Below are 17,032 nucleotides of genomic sequence, written 5' to 3' on the forward strand. Positions count from 1 at the left end.
ATATATATATAAGATTTTCTCTCTGTTTGTGAGGATATGAGAAAAAGACAGGAATCAGGGATGACTCCAAGCAGCTGGAAAAACAGAGATGCTGCTGGCTGAGATTGGAAGATGTTGGGGTAGAGGGATAAGAGAGCTTAGTGTTATACATTTTAGGTTTGAGGTGTTCATTAGAAAAACAAGTGGAGAGATTGATTGAGCAGACACGCAGGTCTGGAGAGGTCTGGGCTGCAGATAGAAATATGGGTTGCCATGATACAGGCATGGGACTGAAAGCCCCATCAGTCCCTTGGAGAGATCATCAGAGAGTGAGTAGAGACAGAGCAGGGCGAAGTCCTGAGCCCCGGTTCCCCCATCATGTACCTGCAGTCTGTTTCCCCTTCTCAACTATAGTTCCCATGGTCTTGTCTTGTTCACAGAACCTGCTCAAAGAGCATCTATTAAATGAAGGAACCCAACTTTCATCACATGTAAAATAAACATCATTATAATCCTACCTCATAAAGTTGTTTTCAGAAAAAGTTAAAAGCTGTAACGAAAGTTAAACGCCCTAACGAAAGTGAAACTGCCTTATGATTGGTAGACGCCTGCTATATTTTTTAAGTGTAGGCTTCATTATCTCATTCTGTACAGCTTGTATTACTTGATTGTATCTTCACAGTTTCTGATGCATGCAAGGCAGACACTCTCATTCTCACTTTATTGACGAGGAAAGTAGGATTGGTGAGACAAAATAAGTCCCCGAAGCGGCATATCTAATAGTAACACCAGTGGCTGACCTATTTGAGCACATCTGCGGCAGGCACTGTATTAATGATTTTGCATGTGTTATCTGGCAACAACACAGTGAGGTGGGGATTATTATCTTCACTTGCACATGAGGAAACCGAAGCATAGAGAGGGTGGCTAACTTAGCCAAGGTCCCATAGTGAGTGGTTGGAAGAGTCTGGGTCATGAAGCAGATCTCCCCATCCTGATTCAATGTTCTTTTCGCAGCCTCAGCTCCTCTTCTTCATCCCCCTACTAGACTCCTGCCAGGGCCAAGCCTCACCACTCCTTCCCTTGATATTGGCAACATTCCTCTCTCCTTATGTTTCTCTCCTACCAAGGCTGCTTGCTGTAGGATACAAGAGTTCAGTCACTCCTTGGGAACTATCTGCAGGTCAAAACATTTTGGCTTATTGCTCCCCCTTTCTGGAAAGTCCTTTCCCTTCCTCTCTGCCTAATGAACTCCTGTGTGTTCTTCCAAACGCTGGTGAACTCCTATGTGGTTTTCCAAATCCAATTAATATGTCACCTCTGTTGTGAAGCTTTCCCTGCTTGCACCAGACAAGAGGCATGACTTAGATTATGTGACACTTTGTTTATAGGTCTATCAAAACAAACTGACAATTTCCTGTGGGTTTGACTGATGCCCCTGTAATATTGTTATTTTTCTCTCAGAAAGGTTCTTATGTTTTCATGTCTTTTTATCCAACATGCTGTTTGCTTCATGAATACATAAATGAATGACCCATTTACAATCACTATCAAAGCAAATTTATGGATATCAAATACTCTTCTAGAGATGAGGAAATAGGCTAAAAGGAGTGATTTGCCTAAAGTCACTCAACTGATTAAATATTGGAGCTTTGCTGGGTATGATTGTGCATGCCTATAATCCCAGCTACTCAGGAAGCTAAGGTGGGGGCCAAGCGGGTGGGTGGCAGTCATCGCTTGAGCTCAAGAGTTTGAAGCCAGTCTGGCCAGCATAGTGAGACTCTGCCTCAAATAAATCAACATAAATAAATACATAAATATTGGCGCCTGAGCTCAAGAGAGGTGAGGAGATTTTGTCTGGTGAAACTCAAGATTTCACATGCCTATTGCTTCCCTCTCTGGCATCTAGGGTCCTGGAACCCTCCTCAAAATGTTCCTGCAGGTGGCAACAGAGGCCAAGGAAAGGTGAAGCATTCTGGCAGAAGTTCTGGAGACAGATGAGAAGCTGAGCTCCCTGAGGGCAGGGGCAATGTGACTAGAAGAAAGCCAGGCCAGAGGGAGCATTTTATGCATCCATCATTTGTAATCCAGAAAGAAAAGGTTTAGACACTTTTAGTGTAAGCGTTAGTCATAAAATTGACATTGAAGAAAGGAAAAAGCAATTGAAATAAAAGGACAGTAAATAACAAACTATCTTACAGGAAAAGCTACACCATGTGCCCCAAGACACCGAGCTAGAAAGTAGCAGGGGTAATCAGTATCAGGGCCCATCGCCTCATGTCTGCACAGGGGGTCTCTGTCTGATGTTTGGGCACAGAGAAACAAAGTCTAGGTATAGTGCATTAGACAGGACCCAGACAGTGTTTATGTATGGACTGATGGCCACCTCGAGGGTCAGAGCTTCTGGCTTATTATGTCTCCAGCTCTGTCCTGATACACATTTTTACCAATGGCTTGCAGAAAAAACAGAGGAAAGGTCGGCAAATTTGCCAAGGACAGGAAGCTCTGAGTGTTTGCAAGTGTCCATGTGGAGAACAGGGAATTGTACAAGTTCGAGCTGTGTGGGCCAATAGGGAAATGGAACAAAGGGACATTTTACCTTTGTGTTCAAAATAATTAGACAAGGACAGCATGGAAGAGACATGGCTTTAGTAATAGTGTATATTGAAAAGAATGGGGCTGGGGCATTTATTACAACAACCGACATTTGCTCAGCATTTATAAGGCATTTTCATTACTCCTCATGACACATTAGAAGTGGTAACGGGGAAACGAAGGCTGGGAGTATCTTGTGTAATTAAGCGGCAGAGCTGTAGTGTGAATTGTGTTTCTATAACCCTGGGGTTACTTCTCTTCTTTTGTTCCCCATCTCTAACCAAGCTGCATGCTCTGCTCGTTCTTTTTTGTGAATGTCTGTCACCTCCAATGCAGCCATCCATCCTGTTAAAGGAGTAGATTATCCATGTCTTTCTGAGACTATTGTACAACCTCCTCATTTAATCTCATTTCTCTTTCCTCCCATTAATTTTATATATGCCGCATGAGCCGGATTACCAGATTTAGCAAAAAGCAAAAACAAAAAGCCGAGATACTCAGCTACATTGTTACATTTGAATTTTAAAAATGAATAATTTTTATTGTATGGGACATACTTATATTAAAAATTATTTGTTGTTTATCTGAAATTCAAATTTAACTCTGCATTCTGTATTTTATATGGCAACCCTGATAATCATGAAATACCATTTCCATCATTCCAAAAATATCCATTAGTTCCCTGTTACCTGAAGGACAAGGGCCTCAAACTCGAATTTTTACAGGTAGCTAACATAAACATACAAATTAAGTGACTAGTTGGTAAAGTGGGGCCTGAAGCTAAATTCAAAATTGAAGAGCAAATGTTCCCTGACCCCAGACATTCCAATTCGGACTTTAAACATACATAATCAACTCCAATGAAAGCTAAAAAGAAACACACACACACACACACTCACACTCACACTCACACATCCATAGCCATCAGAGAGTCTGGCTTCTAATCTGAAACCTGGGCTAAACCAAACCACTTGGCCTGGAATTGGAGGCCCCTGATTGGGCTTGCTGCCCTTCACTCTCACCACTCTCCACCATGGGCCCTCCCATCTCTCCTCCACCAGCTCATCATGGATGGCCTCCCTCACCCATAGCCGTCTTCTTACCATGCCAGTCTCACAGGCCACTCAAGTCCACAGTGATCTTTCCCTTTCCATGGTCAATTTTGGCTCCTCTCTGTCCCAGGGACACGTTTAGTGGTCACATCATTTTTCTCTCCAACACCCGAAAGGGAATACAGGAAGTGACTTTGAGAGGCCCTTACCATATGCCAAGTCCTCTAAAAAGATCTTTGCTTATTTTTGTTCCCTCTATCCTTAGTGAGATGGTGAAGTACTCAAGGGTAACAACCCTGTCTCATATGGTTCCAAATGCTATATTGAGCTTTGCTGTAACATCCATGCTCAATATATACTTTCTTACTGACAGGTCCAAGAGAGTACAAACTCATGAACTCAATGACCGCAGACTGGAAGTAAAATCACAACCCAGTGCTTCCCCCACCCCCACGCTTCCTTCGTACACCCCTGTCACCTCCCAGTTCTGGCTTCAAGCATTTTTCAAGTCTGAGGCTTTAGCCCAAATTTAAGCTTTGGCGTAAATAACATCTATTTTTTTTTTTTCCCAGAGCTGATAAGAACTTACATTTGAAAGATGGTTCTTTTTTTGGCCTCAGTCCTGCTGGGTAGTTGTGCCTTATTAGAAAATTATCCATAGCACTTTCAAAGTCCTCCTCATGAGCATGTTGAACTGAGTCAGACTTGGAGCTTTGAATGGAATGCCATTTAAACTTGGCAAAGGTCCACCTTTTGTTTCTAAGGAGGGAAAAAGCCTAAGGAACATGGGTGACTTAGGGACCATTTGCACTTAGACCTGATCTGCTGGGGAAAGTTTCCGAATCCTGGAAATACACAAATTAGACACTGAGCTGGGAAAAAGAAAGAGACAAGCACTGGCCAGGCAACCTTCAGTTTTGCTAACGCCAAAGATTTTAAAAATGTCATCCCCTTCTTAGGATTCCTTGGCCTGCCTAGCTATGTTCTGGCTGAGATATGCTGAGCTGGGCTGGGCTGCCGTCTCCGGGACTGGTTTGTAGCCAGCTGTGCCTTCAAACAGCTCTCTCTTAAAGACTTCCTCCAACTCCAGATTCCACAACTGCCTCCAGGAGCTGCTGGGCCAGGGAGGGCCCTTCTGGAAGCCTGGTTGCCTTTTGAATTCTGTTTTTACTCTTTCTTTTTCTTTATAAACAGATTCTCTTCATTTCAGTGGGAAAAGGTGTCATGACAGATCCAGGTCTCTATTTTACCCTTAGGCCTCAAACTTCTTCATGGGAAAAAATGGCTTCTCTTTTTTAATTGAATGAACTAGAAGAAGTTCATTGTTATTCATCAACTTCAAAGAGACTATATGAGGCTCCTTGGCCAGGACTACAGAGCAGTATTTTTTAATCAGAAATATATGGCCAAGAAGAAGAGGAGACCAGAACACATGGGTGAATGTTACTGAGTTAGTGGTTTTCCTTAAATAGTCTAGTTTTGGTGTGTGAGAGGAAGAAAGTTGCAAGTGCTTATGTGCCAGGTACTGTGCTAGGATCTGAGGATGCAGAAATGAAGAAAATGCAATCCCTGGCCCTCCCACCTGTTGGGGGAAGTGGACTTTACACCCTGTGGATAAGGAGTACACAGTGTAGCAGTGTGGTTAGAAGTACCAGCTCTGTCATCACAGGGCTTGGCTTGTTTCCTGGCTCTGCTGTGGGCTGTGTGGCATTGGGCAAGTTACTTAGCTTCTCTGTGCCCTACGTTTTGCATCCTAAAAATGGGGTTAGTGATAAAATCTATGTTATATGGTTCCTGTGGGGATTTAGTGAGTTAAAATAGTTAAAGTACTTAAGCTCAGTGCTTGGCACTTTGAGTGTTTATTACTATTGTTGGGAAGATGTAGAGGAAGTATATAGGCATAGAGAGCAAGGTGCAGCTGACTGCTTGGATGAGGCAGGGGATGCTTCAAAGAGGAGGTGATATTTGCTTTGCACTCTGAAAGATGAGTGGGAGTTCAGTAGACAAGGGTGGTGTGAGGGAACCCAGGCAGTGGGAGGTGTGGTGGGGGCAGAGAGAAGGTGATGGCTGGAAGGAGTAGCAGAGAGGCCAGTGTGGCTGCAGCCTGGGACTCTCATGTGGCTTGGGGGAAGGGAGTAAAATCATAGGCTGAGTCTGGAAAGGTGAGTTCAGACTAGACTGAGAAGGGCTTTAAACTCCATGTCATTAATTCATTCATATAAATCTATTATCCCCATAAAGATGAAGAAGGAAGGCATTAAAAATTATGTAATTTGCTGGGTATGGTGGCCCACGCCTGTAATCCCAGCACTTTGGGAGGCAGAGGCTGGCGGATCACTCAAGGTCAGGAGTTTGAGACCAGCCTGGACAACATGGCAAAACCCCGTCTTTACTAAAAATACAAAAATTAGCCAGATGTGGTGGTGGGCGCCTGTAATCCCACCTGCTTGGGAGGCTGAGGCACGACAATCGCTTGAACTCGGGAGGCAGGGGTTGCAGTGAGCAGAGATGGCACCACTGCACTCCTGCCTGGGCGACAAAGCAAGACTCCGTCTCAACATCACTGAACCCGTAGGGGGCAGAGCTGGAAGTTGAGCCTGGGTGTGTCTGACTCCAGAGCCTGCGCCCCGCACCTTTACTTTGTGCTTTCTCACAATGCCTATGGCTGCTGCTTTAAAACAGCACTTTCCATTTGCCTTGTTAAATGGGATTGTATATGAATTATACTGCACTTTATTTTTAGAGAAATAAAAGAACCTAATGAAGGAATCTGACATGGACCTTGGGTGAATAAATATACCCTTAGGCTGGCGTGTATTTCAGATAGCTTGGGTAGGGAACTTGCATGGTATTCCCAAGGCTCAGGCCCTGAGAAGGCATGGCCACCTGATATCCTGGTTCCTTTAGCACAAAATCCCCATGATAACCTCAGTTCGCATTTCTTTGAAATCTGCTTGGCAGAGCTGTGCGATACCTGAAACTCTCTGGGTCATTTTGCTTTGATCAAGGGCTTTGCTGTTATAGGGGCAGTCTCAGATCAGGTGGTGGAGGTCATCAGGCCTTGGTGAAAAGCCCAAACATCTTCCAATGGGACCAGGCCCTGTGATAGCATCTTTCCAACCCATTAATGGTCAGCTGGGCTTTTTTGTCCTGGGTCCATTCTGAAGTTCCTCACTCCCTTCTTTTCAGAGACACTCACTGCTCAAGGACACTTAGTCTTTAGGTCCCTGGCACCTCCTGGGAAGTAGCTGGGGAGAGAAGAACAGGGCTACAGTGGGAAAGCAGACAACAGGTGCCAGGCAATTTCTTTCTCCAAACGCTTCCCTGGGGACAGCTGCCACTCATAACACTCATAAGCATCCTAATGCAGATCCACAAAGAACTCTTGCCTGCCCCACAATTCACTCTTTTTTTTTTTTAGACCGAGTCTTGTTCTGTCACCCAGGCTGGAGTACAGTGGTGCAATCTCAGCTCACTGCAACCTCCACCTCCCAGGTTCCAGAGATTCTCCTGCCTCAGCCTCCTGAGTAGCTTGGATTACAGGCATGCACCACCATGCCTGGCTAATTTTTGTATTTTTAGTAGAGATGGGGTTTCACCACATTGGTCAGGCTGGTCTCAAACTCCTGACCTCAGGTGATCCTCCCACCTCGGCCTCCCAAAGTGCTGGGATTACAGGCGTGAGCCACCGTGCCCAGCCCACAATTCATTCTTATTCTCTGTCTTTCCCTTTACAATGCTGACTACAATTTGTAGTTTTATAATTTCGTGGTTTTCTTGCTTACTATCCACCTTCTCACTCCCCTGACTGTGAGCTCCATATGGCAGGGGCCATATCCTTTTTATTTCCTGTTGTAGCCAGCATTGAGCACCGGGGTGGCACATGGTCTTTTTTCCTGCAACTCTGGCAGTTCCTTTTCTCTCTCCTTCGTCCCCACTAGTGCATTCTCCTCTTCCTGGCCTTTAAGCGTTGGGGTCCCTCAAGACTGGCTCTTTGGTTACCTTTACCTCTCGCTTTTTCCTAAACCCTCACCCAGGTATAAAGCTTCAGTTAGTCTACCTGACATCTTTGTAGATCTTAAAGGCATCTCAGATTCCCAAGTTATCAAGGCAATACACCTGATCTTTTCCCTAGAACTTGTCCCCTAGAACTTTTCTCTAGAACTTTTCCCTAGAACTTGGCCCCTTCCCAGTGTTCTCTCGGTAAATGGCTGCATCAGGCACCAATATGGGCAAGACAGAAACCAAGGAGTCATCCTGACACCTCCTTATTGTTTACCCTCCCCGCAAGCCAATCACTTAGACTTGTTGATTTTTACCTATTGTTCAAATCCACCTACCACTCCCCATCTCTGCTGTTTGTATTGTAGCCTTCACTGCCTGCTCTTTTCACCTGACTAGCTTATTAATGAGCCTTCCTGCTTCTGTTCTGATCCCCCTCCATTTGTTATGCTCCAGCCAGAGCATCCTTGAAATGCAAATCTGATCATTTCCCTATCATTACCCCCCACCCCCAACACACACACACACACAAAATGTAAAATTCTCTGACAGCCTCCATTGCTCTTACAATAAAAGCCAACATCCAGCTGGGTGTGGTGGCTCACACCTGTAATCCCAGCACTTTGGGAGGCCGAAACCAGCAGAACACTTGAGGTCAGGAGTTTGAGTCCAGTATGGTCAACATGGTGAAACCCCGTCTCTGCTAAAAATACAAAAATTAGCCAGGGGTGTTGGTGTGCACCTGTAGTCTCAGCTACTCTGGAGGCTGAGGCAGGAGAATTGCTTGAATGCAGGAGGGGGAGGTTGCAGTGAGCTAAGATTGCACCACTGCACTCCAGCTTGAATCAACATGGTTAACATGGTATCAACATGGTGACAGAAAAAGACTCCATCTAAAAAAAAAAAAAAAAAAGCCAACATCCTTTGTTTGTGTGGGCTTTAAAGGCTTTGTAGCCCAGACCATACAGTAGGCTGACTTCGGCAATGCACTCTCTGGCTGATCTCTTATGATCCCCCAGTCTCTGGCCTTTGTGTTGGGAGGCACCTCACTCTGGCAAGCCATTCTCTTGGACAGTGTTCCTTCAAGACAGCTCCAGTCTGGTTACCTTCCAAGGTCTTCTCTTGACCTACAGAGAGCTCACATATCCTTGCCTGCCAAATACTGGAAGGGCAGTTTTTCTTGTGGCTGTCCTCTCTCTTGGGTTTGCATGCCTATATGGGCAGCAAGCCGCCTGAATGCTTTCTTTTAGATTGGAATTGAATGCCAGTCTATATTGTTCCTTAAACTGCACAAGATTTGTACAAATGCCTCAGAATGAACTCCTTGAAGGGAGCCGGAACTCGAAGCATAGCACTTTCTAAACAAACCCTCTCTTTTTGCCTCTTCAACCTCCACTCTTTCATAGCCAGGAGTGGGGTTGAAGTAAGGCTCACAAAACCGGTTTGGGATCATCACTTTTGCAAATCCTTAATGTGCCATCATTTCACTTTGCAATATGGGAACACATTGTCACCTCTTGAATGAATCCTTTTGGGGCCACGGCCAGCGCTGATTAGTTCTATTTACAGAATCCTGTTTTAGAGAGAGAAGATGCTCACTTGATGGAAGAGTCAGTTAGAATCTACCATTTTCAAACAAGAAGGAGCATGTTCCTTTTGGAAAAGCTGGGTGGGCACAGTCCTGAGCAGTTAGAGGCATCATAACAGCATCGGGAAGCTGAATGCCAGGGCATAAGGGCTAACTTGCCTTCTTCGCTGATATGCCTGATGCCTGACGTTAGAGTGAAGGTCTTTTGAAACTCGTAACTTGGCCCAACTCCTTTTTACCTCTTACCCTCCCGGTCATTCCCTGTACCCCATCTGGGGGCCCTCCCCAGGGATAGCTCCTGGCCTCAGCCCAGAGGAGCTGCTTCTGTCAGAGATTACTCTGTAAGAGGCATCCCCGCCCGGGCGCGGTGGCTCACGCCTGTAATCCCAGCACTTTGGGAGGCCGAGGCAGGCGGATCACGAGGTCAGGATATCAAGACCATCCTGGCTAACATGGTGAAACCCTGTCTCTACTAAAAATACAAAAAAATTAGCCGAGCGTGGTGGCGGGTGCCTGTAGTCCCAGCTACTCAGGAGGCTGAGGCGGGAGAATGGTGTGAACCTGGGGGGTGGAGCTTGCAGTGAAAGGACATCGCACCATTGCACTCCTGCCTGGGCAACAGAGCAATACTCTTGTCTCAAAAAAAAAAAAAAAAAAAAAAAGAGGCATCCCCCAACTCTGGGCCACAACTGGAGACCTAAGTGCTGCTGCACCCTGGCCAGGTTGGACAGCCGCACTTCTCTTGAACACTACCCAGAATCCCCACTTCAATCAAGTGGTAAGAAGGGTTCTTCTCTCTTGCCCAGAAGTCCCATGGCTGTCTGGGCCTTGCCCCTCCCTGAGTGGTCCATTCACAGAGTATTTCTCTCTCATCTCACCACGACCAGCACTGTACAAATTCATGAAGGAGATGCAATTTGTCTGAAGTGCTCATGACCAAGGGGAGGGGCATTTCGTGCACATTGGTGTAAACTGGCACAACCTTTCTGAAAAGCAATTCAGAAATGTGTATCAAGAGTATTAAGGGTGTTTTTTGCCGTTTGAGAAATTCCATTTCAGTAACTTCCATTTCAAAAGCAGTTTCTAACAGGTTTGTCATGGGGAGTTTGTTTTCACCTTGGGAAATCCATCTTTGATGTCGCATCTTCTGAATTCTATTTGATTTGCTCCTTTAATAACGTCATGAAACTCTGTCAGTTTCCCAGTTATGTATGGAACACAGAAAGAGAGTGTAGGCAGTCAAGGTGGATTTAAGACTGTGTAACTCTGTGAATAATGTTGTCGAAGAGAGAGGCTGCTCCCAAAAGACATATGGTTTCCAAAAGCAGACTGGTGTGGTGCTGAGTGAATAAACATTGTGTGGGGATCTTGTAAAACAGGAAATTTTATGAGCCCCTCACCTCCCGTTCTGATTCAGCAAGTCACGGTGGTTTCCAGGAATGTCTATTTTTAACAAGATTTCCTGTAGATTTTGATGCTCAGATAGAGGTCTGATAATCACAGCTTAGAATGTAATCTACCATAGTCTATTTCATTTTTAAGAAATTCTACTAGATCTTATTTTGATGGAATATTGTATGTCACATGGGATCCATGCATTCAAGAAATATCTGAAATACTAGACAAGCATTCTCACTGCCAAATTATAGGGAGGAGTGTAATTTCAAAAAACATTACATAACCCGTATGCCACACTTTCAAGTGCACACAATGCATATAGATACAGAGAAATCTAGAATGACTTCGGTATGCAAAGTATTCTGCTCACTAGCAAGCACAGGCACTTCATTTCTTTCCTAGGTGTCATGTGACAAACGGGTGCCTGTTTCTGTTTCACCTTTCTAGCACTTCATACGCCCCAACGCTGAAGATGTGGTCTTAGAAAAAGCTGGATTTTTTTCCCCTCATTTCTGCCTAATTCAGCTGTTGACTTTCCATTCCACCTGCAGGCCAGTTTGGTAAATCAGAGCTGCAATTATTTTTGCTGTTAGGAAGATATCTATTGCGTGGAGTTAATAATACAATTTTGGCCAGTGGTTCTCAAAATGTATCATGCATTGAAATCACCAGGAACGCTTTTCAAAACCGAATGCACTGGATTCACCTCAGTCCAATTACATCAGCATCTCAAGGTTGGGGTTTGTTCTCAGGTCTTAAGATGACTCTAGGTGCGGTATGGTTGAGAACTATTAATTGGGCCTAAATTCCACCTGGGGTAGCAATAAAAATGTAGCAGGGGCTGGGTCCGGTGGCTCACACCTGTAATCCCAGCACTTTGGGAGGCGGAGGCGGGGGGATCACGAGGTCAGGAGATCGAGACCATCCTGGCTAACATGGTGAAACTCTGTCTAATAAAAATACAAAAAACTAGCAGGACGTGGTTCAGGTGCCTGAAATTCCAGCTACTTGGGAGGCTGAGGCAGGAGAATCTCTTAAACCCAGGAGGCGGAGGTTGCAGTGAGCCGAGATCGCGCCACTGCACTCCAGCCTGGGTGACAGAGTGAGACTCCATCTCAAAATAAATAAATTAATTAATTAATTTAAAAAAAGTGCAGCAGGAACCTTCATTAAACAGTCAGGAGAAAAAGATGTTTTTCTCTTGTGCCCTACCCGCATTCATTATTTCATGATTGCCTCTGTGTCCACCTGTCTTTCTGTGGTTCGGTTTGCTGTTTTAAAATTCTTTTCTTTTCCTTACAGCCTTCCATTATTTTTCTGTGTTGTGTACCTGTATTGAAGTTTTATTACATTTAGACCTTTTTATTACATTAGTCCTTTTATAATCTAACCGTTTTCCCCTGGAGTATGACCATGTTATACAGGATGCTTTTTAAAAAATGGAGGTTCCTGGGTCCTTGTGCTGTACTCACTAGATCATAACCTTTCTCTATCTCTCTGTCCATGTATATACATATATATATATACATATATAGGGATTTATTAGAGAAATTGGCTCATGTGATTATAGAGGCTGAGAAGTCCCACATTAGGCCATATGCAAGCTGGAGAACCAGGGAAACCAATAGCATGGTCCAGTCCATGTCCAAAGGCCTCAGAACCAAAGAAGCCAATGGCATGGCATAGCTCCCACTTTGAGGGGAAGGCCAAGACCCCAGGGAGCTGCTAGAGCAAATTTCGAAGCTCAATGGCCAGAGAACCTGGAATTCTGACATTCAAGAACTCCAGGTAGGAGAAGGGCATCCCCGCTCCAGAAGGGAAAGGAAGAATTTGCCCTTCCTCCATCTTTTTGTTCCATCCAGGCATCCAGCATGGGCAGGATGGCGCCTGCCCATGCTGAGGGCAGACCTTACCCACTCAGTCCACCAACTCAAATGCCAATCTCCTTCAGAAACACCCTCGGAGACACAACTGGGACAGCCCAATAATTCTAGTGAAATGCCAGAGCACCTGATTTTCCCTTTCAGCAGAAGAGGGATGGGCTCAGTCATAATAATTAATGCTTTACTAGCTATCTGGGTATCCTTTAGCCCAATCAAGTTGACACGCAAAATCAACCATCACACTCAGTGATTATTATATTCTAAAGTTTGAGTATTTCTGTCCTAATTGTACCAGTCCAGTTATGGGTACAGTCATTCTTAGGGTTTAAAACATTGAGGGTGAAGGCCTAAGAACAAGCTTAACAGGAATGTGATATATTTCAACTCCACAAAGGTGAACATTCTGAGGGCAGAGATGAGCAAAGGGCTGATTATTAAGTTACCAACTATAGTGACTCTGGTTTAGTGATATAAGTAAAAATCCCTAAGACTATCCAAGGCTATCCTTAATAGACTGTGATATAAGGAAGAAATTTTCCAATCTAGATTATCTGTGGATAAAGCACTGGCCACCTCCAGCATTTACATTCTGTCAGTTATCTATTGCTACAACAATGCTGTACTGTGTAATATACAACCAGAAAACCTCAATGGTACACAACAGTAAATATCAAGTTTTGCTCATAAGTCAGTGGATTGACTGGGTGATTCTGCTGGTCTAACTGGGTTTGATGGGGGTACCTCCATGAGTTTCCAGTCAGTTCTCGGTAAGCTAGTTGACTTTACTGGTCTTGGATGGGTTTTTTCACGTGTGCTGAGCCTCAGCCAGAGCATCTGGGACAACTGAGCTTGCTCCAGGTGGCTCATTCTCCAGCAGACTAGCCCAGGCATGGCAGGATCCAGAAAGAGAGAAGCATGCAGTCTCTTAAAGCCTAGGTCTGCAGCGTGTACAATGTCACTTCTGCTGCATTCTATTGGCCAATTCAAGTCACAGGATGAGCCCAGATTCAAGAGTGCAGAAGTAGACTCTACCTCTTGATGAGAGAACTTGTAAAGTCACATTCCAAAATGTGTGAGTATAGATTTATGCAAACAATCAGCTACATCCACTGGGGCCAGTTATGTAAACAATCAGCTACATCCGTTACCCAAGCTTTACCTGTTTACCTAACACTTAGTTACAAGGCATCAAGTTCTGAAGGTTATCATATTGCTCCCAGGCATCAAAAAAGTTTGTGTGCACACACCTGGGAAGGTAAGGCCCTGCATGTCAACAGTTTGCTTTGAGTATCTTATACTTTATCAATGATGTACATCAAGGGGGATGTGCAATGTATTCAGGAAATTATTCAAGATATTCAGAAAATTCCCACATACTCAAAGAATGCCTTATGGTTACCTTGAAGATCCTGTTTTTATGCTGCCCTGAAATTCTAGACAGTCTCTGATTGCCAAGGAGATGCTGTTTTTTCAAAGTGGGACACATCACTGTGTTAAAAACTCACTGAAAATGGCTCCTTTTTAAATCTGCCTCAATCTGGCTTTCACTTCCTTTTCTAAGTGAAGAAATGCAGATAGCTTAGCCTATAACCTTTAGACACTGCACTGTTTGACCAAACTATACTTTCCAAATTCATCTTGTAACGTGAAGTCCCACGCATACGGCCTGAACACCACACTCTGGATTTTTGTTTCCTCTGTCTCTTTTACCTTCAACGTGATGTTCCTCAGTCTCTGCAAATCCAAATCTTAACAATCCTACGGTGTCTGCTTAAATATGGCCTTCTGCTTAAAAAACCCTTCACTGATAACCCCAAACAAAAGTGTGCTTGTTTCCTCTTTATGTTGCAAAGAGAGGGGAAAAATAGCAAGTAAATTCAGACAAATCTGAGAACAGTTCTACCATTCACTTACTGTTAGACTTAGATATGGTGCTTAATTTTGCTAAGCCTATTTTTCTTAACTCTCTAAGATGGGGATAATATCCACCTCCAGGATGATTATAATAAAAATACTGTATTAAAAGTTCTAACATTTACAAGGTCCTTGATAAATGATGGCTTTTTTATGACCCCATGTACAAGCCATTATCTTCTTGTTTTCTATATTGTTTAATGCCCAGCCAATGCCTGTGTGACTGTTTTGCTCCCTGCGCTTCCCTCTTCTTAAGGACAAGGGTTATGTCTTCCTTATTGCTTTTCTCTGCATTTTACAGATGAGGAAACTGAGGAACCACAAGATTAAGTAACTTGTTCAAAGGCAGATAATTAGCAATACTGGAGTTGAGATTTGAATTTATTTTAGGAACTACTTTCTAAACCCCTACCCTGTGTGTACTGCCTTGTCTTAGCCTGGCTTCCCTCTGGAAATAAAGCCTGAGACCAAGGTTTATTTGCCACTGGGTTGAAGGAGGCGGGCAGGAGTGAAGGACAGGTGGGGTGAAATAGGAAAGGAGGGACAACTGATAGAGTTGGACTGGTGCTCGATCCCACCAAATCCTCTACATTTCAAAACTGTGGCTTGGGGAATGAAAGGAAGCACTGGTTGTGGGTTAGCCAGAGTTAACTTCTTGCACTTTTGGTTGTGCATACTTAGCAGAAAGGCAGTACCCTCTGGCATCCTACCAAAAGCACTCAGGGAAGCCCCGAGGCAGGAGGCCAGAAGTAAGCAGTCCAGGACCACAAGAGCAGTATCTGTGAAAATTGGGCAAAAGTTTGCAGAGAATTGGTTGCCACCACACCAGCACTGAAGTTAGAGATGGGCTAGGTGACTGTGAAGGGGTGTACAAGAGGTGTGCACTACATGCCTCTTAGCAAGTAAAGGAGAGAGTCAATGTGTGCTGAAAAGTACTGTAACTAGGAGAGTTTTCCTGAATTTCACCTTGACGTAAGGATGATGGATTTGTTTATTTTAGGAGCATGCCTGTGTAGGAAGGAGTATTAAGAATTCTTGCCAAGGCCGGGTGCAGTGGCTTACGCCTGTAATCCCAGCACTTTGGGAGGCCAAGGCGAGCTAATCACTTGGGGTCAGAAGTTCGAGACCAGCCTGGCCAACGTGGCCAAACTCTGTCTCCACTAAAAATACAAAAATTAGCTGGGTGTGGTGGCAGTGCCTATAGCCCCAGCTACTTGGGAGGCTGAGGTGGGAGAATCACTTGAACCCGCAAGGTGGAGGTCATAGAGAGCCAAGATCGGGCTACTGCACTCCAGTCTGGGCGACAGAGCAAGTCTCCATAAAAAAAAAAAAAAAAAATTCTTGCCTCAAATTCCTTTTTAAAGAGTTTTGTGGGAAGGTTTTGGGCTCATTTGTGTTTTGAAACATGTCAAGTACGTGAGATTATGGGAGAAGAGACATTTTCTGAGATGTTGGTCTAAATCCACAGAAAGAGAAGCCTATGTTAGAAAGTTACATGTATTAAAAACTATGACTTGAATTCATAATTCTTACCATACAGTAGAATGTTCCTAAAACAGAAATGCAACACAGTTTTAAGTTTTCCTGAGTCTTCTTTAGGATCAGGCCCATTGTTCTCTTAGAATTTATAGCCTTTAAATTCACAGGTGCTGATTTTTATCTCTTGGTCTGTGAACCTTCCCCTCAGGGACCATCTTTTGAATCAAAAGTCCATTTAGGACCAGAGGGAAAAAAAATCTATTTTTTAAAAGTAAAATTGTTGCAAGTAAGCCAGAAAGGAAAGTTATCTAACCTTGTCTGGAGCATGGATCATCCATTTACTTTTCAGTAAAATGTCATGCAGATAGCATGGTCATTTATATCATTCAACAAGAAACTTAAGCTGAATTAAGGTAGTGAAGTTCAGTAGAAAAAATGTCAGAAAGACCAGAATTTGAATCTCCACTGTGCCAATTCTGAAAACGGTACCAACTCTTAGACAAGTAAAGCTTTCTATGACTTAATTTCCTCATCTATAAAATGAAGATATCGTCATTGCAAAATTATTGTGAGGATTTGTTCTTCACAAAGTTGTGAGGATTACATGAAATTGTACACGTGAAAGAACAAAGTACACACATAAACATGAAGTATTATTTTACTTTAAAAAATGGCTCAAAGTTGTTAATAAATTCATGGGGAAACTAGTGTCAAAAGCCTGATTTTGAATTGGGGGAGAACTTACAGAAGGACTGGGTTGTTAGCTGAGTTTGGCCCAATGTACCCTGTCCTTTGTCTCCCCTGGGGCTGCATATTATTGAAAAAAAGATTTTTTTTTTTGAGAGACACGGTCTCACTATGTTGCCCAGGCTGGTCTTGAACTCCTAGGTGCAGATCCTCCTGCCTTGGCCTCTCAAAGTGCTAGGATTACAGGCATGAGCCACCACACCCAGCCAAAAGATAGACTCTAATCAGCAAGCAGCTGGTTTCCACTGATCTCCCATTACAGCTAGACACATGGCACGAAGGAAGAAATCTTGCCTTTGGTATGAATTTTTACGTAATATGTGAATTTAAGATAAATGAAGTCAGGTCCTTCCTTAGAAAACTTGCACAAAAGACTGCACATCCCTTATAGCTTT

At 43.9% G+C, this 17,032-nt stretch overlaps 1 long non-coding RNA gene across 1 annotated transcript in view; it reads left to right on the plus strand.

The window, feature by feature from the left end:
- Positions 1-6,405, plus strand: part of LOC131384585 (uncharacterized) — a 13,724-nt gene extending 7,319 nt beyond the window's left edge. The window contains exons 2-3 of the long non-coding RNA XR_009215588.1: positions 4,883-5,062; positions 5,868-6,405. This is a non-coding gene — a long non-coding RNA (uncharacterized LOC131384585). The remainder of the gene's footprint in view (positions 1-4,882; positions 5,063-5,867) is intronic.
- The last annotated feature ends 10,627 nt before the right edge of the window (positions 6,406-17,032 follow it).

The sequence above is a fragment of the Hylobates moloch genome, unplaced genomic scaffold (genome assembly GCF_009828535.3).
Source record: "Hylobates moloch isolate HMO894 unplaced genomic scaffold, HMol_V3 SCAFFOLD_11, whole genome shotgun sequence".
Lineage (NCBI taxonomy): Eukaryota > Metazoa > Chordata > Mammalia > Primates > Hylobatidae > Hylobates > Hylobates moloch.